Source organism: Peromyscus californicus, unplaced genomic scaffold (assembly GCF_007827085.1).
Source record: "Peromyscus californicus insignis strain IS unplaced genomic scaffold, ASM782708v3 Scaffold_5__1_contigs__length_169319896, whole genome shotgun sequence".
Classification (NCBI taxonomy): Eukaryota; Metazoa; Chordata; class Mammalia; order Rodentia; family Cricetidae; genus Peromyscus; species Peromyscus californicus.
The window spans coordinates 137,281,996-137,289,971 of NW_026294573.1; positions in this window are offsets into that span (position 1 = coordinate 137,281,996).

Below are 7,976 nucleotides of genomic sequence, written 5' to 3' on the forward strand. Positions count from 1 at the left end.
CACACTAAGACCCCAAACTGTAAATTACCTAGATGAAAATACAGTAGAACTGTCCCCAGACCTCAGCATTGGTGATGGGTTTTGAAGATGGCACCAAAGCAGCAGCCACCAAAACGAAAATGGAGAAGTGGGAGTACATGAGAATCAAATACTTCCTGTCTACACAGGAAATGGTCCACAGAAGGAAAAGATGCCTATGGAGTGGGAGAGCCTGCTTAGAAACTATGCATCTGGGCTCAAGAGATGGCTCAGAGGTTAAGAGCACTGGCTGTTTTTCCAGAGGTCCTGGGTTCAAGTCCCAGCAACCACATGGTGGCTCACAACCATCTGTAATGAGATCTGGTGCCCTCTTCTGGCCTGCAGGCAGAACACTGTATACATAATAAATAAATAAATAAATCTTTAAAAAAAAAAAAAAAGAAAGAAAAAGAAACTATGCATCTGCCAAGGGCATAATACTAAACATATAGAAATGACTAAGTGTGTGAGAATATAATCTGCACAAGTGTGAGGACCTAAATTCTAATTCCCAGCAGCAATAAGAAGCCTAGTACAGTCATGTAAGCCCATAAGCCCATAAGCCCAGCACTGAGGGACATAAGGGTGCATCCCAGAAGCTTGTAGGCTAGTCAGACTAGCCAAAACCTCAAGCCTCTGTTCAGTGAGAGGCCCTAATACGAGGCAATAAGGTGGAAAGTGATGGAAAGACACCTCTCTCTCTCTCTCTCTCTCTCTCTCTCTCTCTCTCTCTCTCTCTCTCTCATTCCAGTGGGCTTTTATTGAGATAAATTAACAAAAAGAAATAGAAATAAGCAAGATTTTACTAACCATCTTTTCTGAACCATGTATAAATTAAACAGAAAGCCAATTTTCCCTTTCCTCAAAATGTTTTCAAAATTTTAAGTTCTCACTGTTCAAAGTGGAACTGGTCTCTTGTAACTAGGGACATTAGAATTTTCTTATTTTTACTGAACAAAAATTGTAATTTTTTTCTAATTTGTTTTGCTTCAAATAAGGGAAGTGATGTTGTTTTCTTCAGGTACCCTTCCCAAGAAGAACTGTTAAAATACAGCAGCCTGTCTCTTTAACTAACTCAGACCCACCCCTCCCTTGTCCTGCCCAGCTTTGTCTACTGGAGATTTAAATACACTTCTGTTGGAGTCTGTCGCTGTGGAGGGGCAGAGTCCAGGCCAGGCCAGCTCCCTCTGACCTTATGCCAGTTACAACCCTTGGACACTTAACTCTTTATTCCAAAGATGAGTTTTTACATCAGAGAAGAAAATAGATTTGCTTTGGGAGTCTTGAATATAAAGTAGAACTACAAACTCACCAAAGTCCACATAAATTCACCCCAAAGCTGGCTTACTTCGCCTCCCATGAGGCCAATAATTTTACCTGACAAAAGTACTTGGTACTAAAATCATTCCACAGTAACAATTTTAAAGATACACAGAAAGTTGAAAAAAAATGTACCCAGTTAAAATAACATGGCTTAATTCCCAAGAACTTATTTCATCTTTTCGTTGCTCATTTGAAGGTGAGGAGTGTGGCTAAAGGCAGTTTCCCACAAGGTTCCAAGCTTCCAAAGTGTTTCTAAATCCTTAGTGCAGACTCCCTCCCTTTGGGGACACAGTTCCTCCCCCCATTAAAAAAATAAACCAAATCAAACAATCAGAATGAGATGTTTTGTTTCCAACACTTGGTTTCACTAAAGCTTTGTGCTGGGCTCTGTTCTCACTGAGCACGATGGTGTCCAACACAAAGCAAGTGGCCAAGGAAAGATGCCCTCACCTCATTCTGAAGATGAATTATGACAACCACCCACCCCACCCCACCACTCTGGGCCAACCCAGGATTACACTGCTGGTACCCAAATAATTTACAACTAGTTAGGCTCTCTTTCCAGGAAAAACCATTTTATGGTAAATGTATTCCATTCCTAATGGAAAGTTTCATTCACCTTCAGAACACAAAGGAAGAGAAAAACAAAACAGGCCCTGAGACAGCGAGGTGTGTAACAGTCTCATAACTTATTACACATACGACCAGAAGCTAAAACCACTGAGGTGGATGTAGTCTAAATATTAAAAATAGGCTGTAGTTCTCTCATCCAAATGAACTGCTGGAAAAAGCAAAACCATTACTTTAAAAATTACTGGAAAGAACCTGAAAGACAGTTTCCAATAGCAGCAATGTTCCTTATTACAAAGGACTAAAAAAAAGAAAAGAAAAGACCAGGCTTTGACCCGGTCAGTAGGGCATCTTCCCATTACCAGCTCATGTGAGCTAAGCACTTCACCCACCATGGCCTCTCCAGTGTCCTGTGGTGGTGCCAGCTAGTCCATGTTCCACAACTCATCAGAGGCTGTATTCAGTAATACTCTCCATGTGGAGCCTGTGCTTTGAGAGGGACCTGTAGGCATGTGGCACCCGGCAGAGAAAGACATTTTTCATTCACCTCTGGCCTCCAGAGTGCACACACCTGTAGGTGGACTTTTCTATGTTCCGGAATCCACTCACAAATATCCACTCTGAGACTTAATATCAATTATAAATGCTCGGCCAATAACTCAGGCTTGTTACTAGCTAACACATTTTAAATTAACCCATATTTCTTATCTATTCTCTGCTACATAGCAGTACCTTCTTTCAACATGACATGTTCATCTTGTTTCCCTTTGCATGCCTCGTGACTTTAAAGACTTCACCCTTCTTTCTCCCAGCATTCTCTCTGTCCCTAAAATCCTGCCTACCTATCAGCCAATCAGCTTTTTTTTTTTTTTTTTTTTGCTTTATTCGAGACAGGGTTTCTCTGTGTAGCTTTGCGCCTTTCCTGGAACTCATTTGGTAGCCCAGGCTGGCCTCCAACTCACAGAGATCCGCCTGGCTCTGCCTCCCAAGTGCTGGGATTAAAGGCGTGCGCCACCACTGCCCGACTCTAATCAGTTTTTTATTAACAATGAGAACAACACATTTTCACAGTGTACAAAGTTTCTCCCTTCTTGTCTAAATATAAAAGGAAAGTTTTAACTTTAACATAGTAAAACTATATATAACAAAAACAGTTATCAAGTAAGAATTATAGTTACAATATCCAGTCTGTTTGTATTTGGCAAAATTAGAGAAAATACTCTAATCTATCTCATCTTTATGAGTCTAAAGTTTTATACCTAATTTACTCTTTATCATAACTAAGAAAAACTGTAAGTTTACTTATTTAGTCTTTAACTCTATCAAAAACCCCAGAAGGGTGAAATGTTACCTAATGACAAGGGATGTCTGGCTGCCTGGATAATCACCCAAAGTTCTTCTGTAATGTTGAGGCATCCAACTTTGGTCTACAGGCCTAGTATATCTGACAGACATTTTTGAGAATTTTGAAGGGAATTTTGAAGGACTGTCCTACTTGGCCTTGCAAAGTTTGGCAGTCATTTTCTTTTGTGTCCTGCTGGTCCAGTTTGGACAGTAACTGTCAACAATTGAGGCAAGGGCAATTTCTTTGCCCAAATGGCTAGCTTTTGCCATAAAGAAAACAAACTCCATACAGAATTTTTTCAATGCCCATCATCCTCTTTTGAAGTAAACTGGTGCTGTCAGTAGCAGATATGTCTCACTGTCATGAAAATCCTCAGGTTATTAAACATATTAAATGCCATATTTTGTAGGTCTTTGAAGTGTTTGAAGACCATCTGTCTATCTAAATATATCTATGGATGACCTTGAAAACAAACCTAACATGACTATAAGTTTCACTATTAAAGATGACTATTAATCTGTATTTCTTAATTACACATTAAATTTTTAAATGAGTTGCATAAGCACATTAACAAAATTAACTTTAAATTTGTATCAATAAACCAAAATCCATACCAATGTAAAATATTTTGAGATTAGTAATTGGTTTTTTTTATTAGATTCAATAACCTACCCTTTTACTTCATCATTTCTATATCATACCCCTTTTTTCTTTTAGAAAGAGATCTTTGAATTTAACTCCATTGTCTAGATTTTTTTTATGACTATGACCAATAACAACTTCTAACCAACCCCCCTAAACAATGACAAACATCCATAATCTATTGAATAACCAAAATCTACCCATATCCCATTTCTTGGGAATGTAAGCATCAGTCTCTAGACTACTTCCTGTTGTCTGTGGGCACTGGTATCTTTGGAGGAACCTTGATGTTCTCCTGAAAAAAAAATCAGGATAATTTTAGGTCCTGACTGAAATAGTTGTGAGGTTGAACCATCTCAGCCAGCAACCTTGAAGCTGTTATGGATGCAGAATTCTGAGGAGACTTTAACAGAGGCATTTTGAGATTCTGGATCACCTCTGCCATCTGTTTTTATTGGTGTGTGGTCTCCTTGTTCTGAGAATACATAACTCTTAAAGGAAACATACATATCTACATTAATACAAGTATAGACTGTGCATTGTACACGTCAGTCAAAGGTGATTGTTTTGTTTTATGTTGGAGCAGGTAAAATATACATCCTGTGTCTTGTTGTTCTTCTAGGTTTATTTCTTTATGTTTGTAGCCAGAATTTTCAGGGGGTCTTCCCCAATCAAGCCTGATTCATATCAACTTGAAATGAATCCACAGCCTCTCATTTCCTGTGGAAATAAAAGCAGAACCTGATAGAGATTTACAATATGCCCCCATGTCTGGCGACCTAGAGACTTCCGCCTAGTCATTTCCAGGTCAAAATAGCCGTTTCCGGGTCAAAATGTCTCAAGTGACCAGGACCCCCCCGGGCTTTGCATGGTTTCAGAAAGTGCACAGAGCAACCATGTGATCTATGCACATGCATGGAATAGCCACATGAGACTGTGTACACAGGCATGGCCCAGCCTTTATAATCCGGCACCATATTCCTGGCTCCTCTCTTTAATCACGTGTGTTTCCACAGGCCTGTCACATCTGTCTCTCTTTCCTATCTTAATAAAACTCTTGTTAGTGGATTCTGTCATGTTTCATGACATTTCCTTGCAGGGTAAGAGTGCTGTAAATAACTAACAGAACCTCTTCTCCAAAATAACATACCTTTTCACTTCCATTTTGAAGTCAAGATATTTTAAAAATATATAGATTGATTTAATTCAACAGTTTTTATAATCCAATGTGTCTTAGCAGTTGTCATTCCTTTATCAGCAATCAGAAAATTCAAGACAACACAGTAATATACGGAATCCAGACTCTGTATTTCCCATCTTTTACATGGCTTTTTTTCTTTTATATTATTTACTCCCTTTTTAAGGATTTTAGTTTATTACTTTAAAACACACACAGAGAGATAGATAGATAGATAGATAGATAGATAGATAGATAGATAGATTGATTGATTGATTGTCTATATCCTTTTTCTTTACTCTCCCAAGCCTATGTACATTTGTAAACACACTGTAACCCATTAAGAGTTTTTTTCTGTCTGGATTTGTCTTTATCAGCATCTGTAACCTTTTCTGTCTGCATGAGTAAAACCCCCAAACCCACCATGCAGTATCTGGCAGAGCTCATGCTGGAGACTCAAGCCCACAGACAGCAGCTGGGAGATGCCTCACTGTACCACAGCCCATATGAGAGACTGTGACTCATGGCATGCTGGCAGCTGCCAGGAGATGCATCTCTGTAATGCAGCAGGCATGAATGACACAAGACTAGGAAGCTGACTTTGCATTCATTTTTGTGTGTTTAGAACCTTTTTAAAGCTCTCAGATCTTATGTGAATGAGGTACCAGACGTTTGGGTGCCATATGTAGGCAGACTTTTCTGTGTCTCAGCAGCCACTCACAAATAACCATTCTGAAACTTAATATTAATTATAAATGTCTGGTTGATAGCTCAGGCTTGTTACTAACTAGCTGTTACATTTTTAAATTAACCCATATTTCTTATCTAGCCTGTGCCACATAGTGGTACCTTCTTTCAACATGGCACATTCATCTTGCTTCCTTCTACATCTGCTTTCAACTCCCAAGACTCTGCCCTTCTTCCCAACATTCTCTCAGCCCTGAAAATCCTGCCTAGCTATCTGCCAATCAGCTTTTTATTAACAATGAGAGTAATACATTTTCACAGTGTGCAGAAGGATTATTCCACATCACACAACCAAGCACCCTCATGTATACACGTATGTGTGTGTGTGTGTGTGTGTGTATTTGTGTGTGTGTATGCATACATACATTGTAACAGGGGCTCAGATCTTAGCACAACAAACTCCATGATGGAAGTACCATTTGGGCCATAAAACTCAGCACATAGAAGGTACCACATGCCAAAATGAAAAAATACACCTAATCTATTAAAGTCCATAGTTCTGAAAAAGTCTCTAAATGTACTAACCTAGCTTTTTGGCTTCTGTAGTTCTGCTTCTAGCTAACTGTTCTTGTTAACTAAAGTATGTCAACCCAGAACATAATTTAGCTTAAAAGCTCACTCCAAGAAAGGCTCTGTGCTATAATGGGATTCCAAATACCCAGTGTAGTTGTGGCTAGCAAATGAAGACTTTCTATCAGCTTAAACCCATGTCCAAGCAGTCTTCTTTGGTGGACATCTCACAAGAGCACATATGTGTATGTGTATGCATACACGTTATATATAACTCCATAACACAATAGCAAGTAAAGCACCTGGCTAAAAATGGGTCAAGAAGAACAAAGGGTCAAACATTTGAATAGTCATCTCCAAAGATGAACAAATGAAAAGAAGCTCATTATCATTAATCAGAACTGTAAGCAGCTCACACCTAGAAGGATGAGCAGCTGTCAGAAAAAAAATAGTCAAGTGCCAAGAGCGAGACTTGTAATCCAAGCACTCAGATGCTGAGACAGGAGGATAATGAATTTCAGGCCAGCCTGAATTACAAAGTCAGACATTCTCTGAAAATACACAAACAAAAGAAAGTAACCAGGCGGTGGTAGTGCACACCTTTAATCCCAGAGCTTGGGAGGCAGAGCCAGGCAGATCTCTGTAAGTTTGAGGCCAGCCTGGTCTACAGAGCAAGATACAGGACAAGATTCTGGGACAAATGGAGGAGATGGTGTAATCTGTTCATTGCTGGAGAATATTGGAAAACATCACAAGAATTACTCAAAAATTAAAAATAGAATCACTATTATTATAGAAGTCAACAGTCTTATTTCTAAATGTTTATCCAAAAGGAATAAAATTAGGATCTCAAAAAGAAATACAAACTTCCAATTACTACATTACTATCACAAGAGTTAAGCTGTGAAATAAATATTCAGTGGTGGTGTAGTGGAAAAAGAAAATGTGGTCTATAACACACACACACACACACACACACACACACACACATACACAGACACACACACACACACACACACACACACACACACACACACACACACACACGAAGGGAGAGGGGGAGTATTCATGCCTAGAAAAGGAAATTCTGCTATATATGATGATGGGTGAAACCCCAGGATATAACTTTGAGTGAAACAAGAGAGTCCTGTGGCAGGAGAGCAGAGGACCTCCAGAGACATCATGATAAATATAAGGAAGCTGACAGGAAAGCTGGAAACCCTTCTCCATCAGGGCTGTACAAGAGACAGAGCACATGCCAGAAAAGCCCACACTCCAAATGTGGGAGAAAATGTGTGCTGTGTAAACGGCCTGTACAGACTCACCACTGTCACTGAGCCCTGTTAGTGTCTCAGGCCTGTTGCTACCCTCTGAAGTGCTCTCTTTAGTAACCGTCTCTCTTTCTGCCACTATCCAAGAGTTCCTGGTCCAGTCTGTCTCTGGACCCAAGAATCTGCATGTCTCAGAGGGCGCCCTCCAGATGTAAGCCACACCTGTAACTTCTGCAAAGAAAGCTAGCAGGTAAAATGTCTCTCATCTCGTAAAAATATGAATTTAAAAAACAAACTAACAAAATACCTGAGCGTATTCCTTTCCTTATTTCTTTAATAAGGGTACCCATCTTACCAGCCAACCCATTTCTTC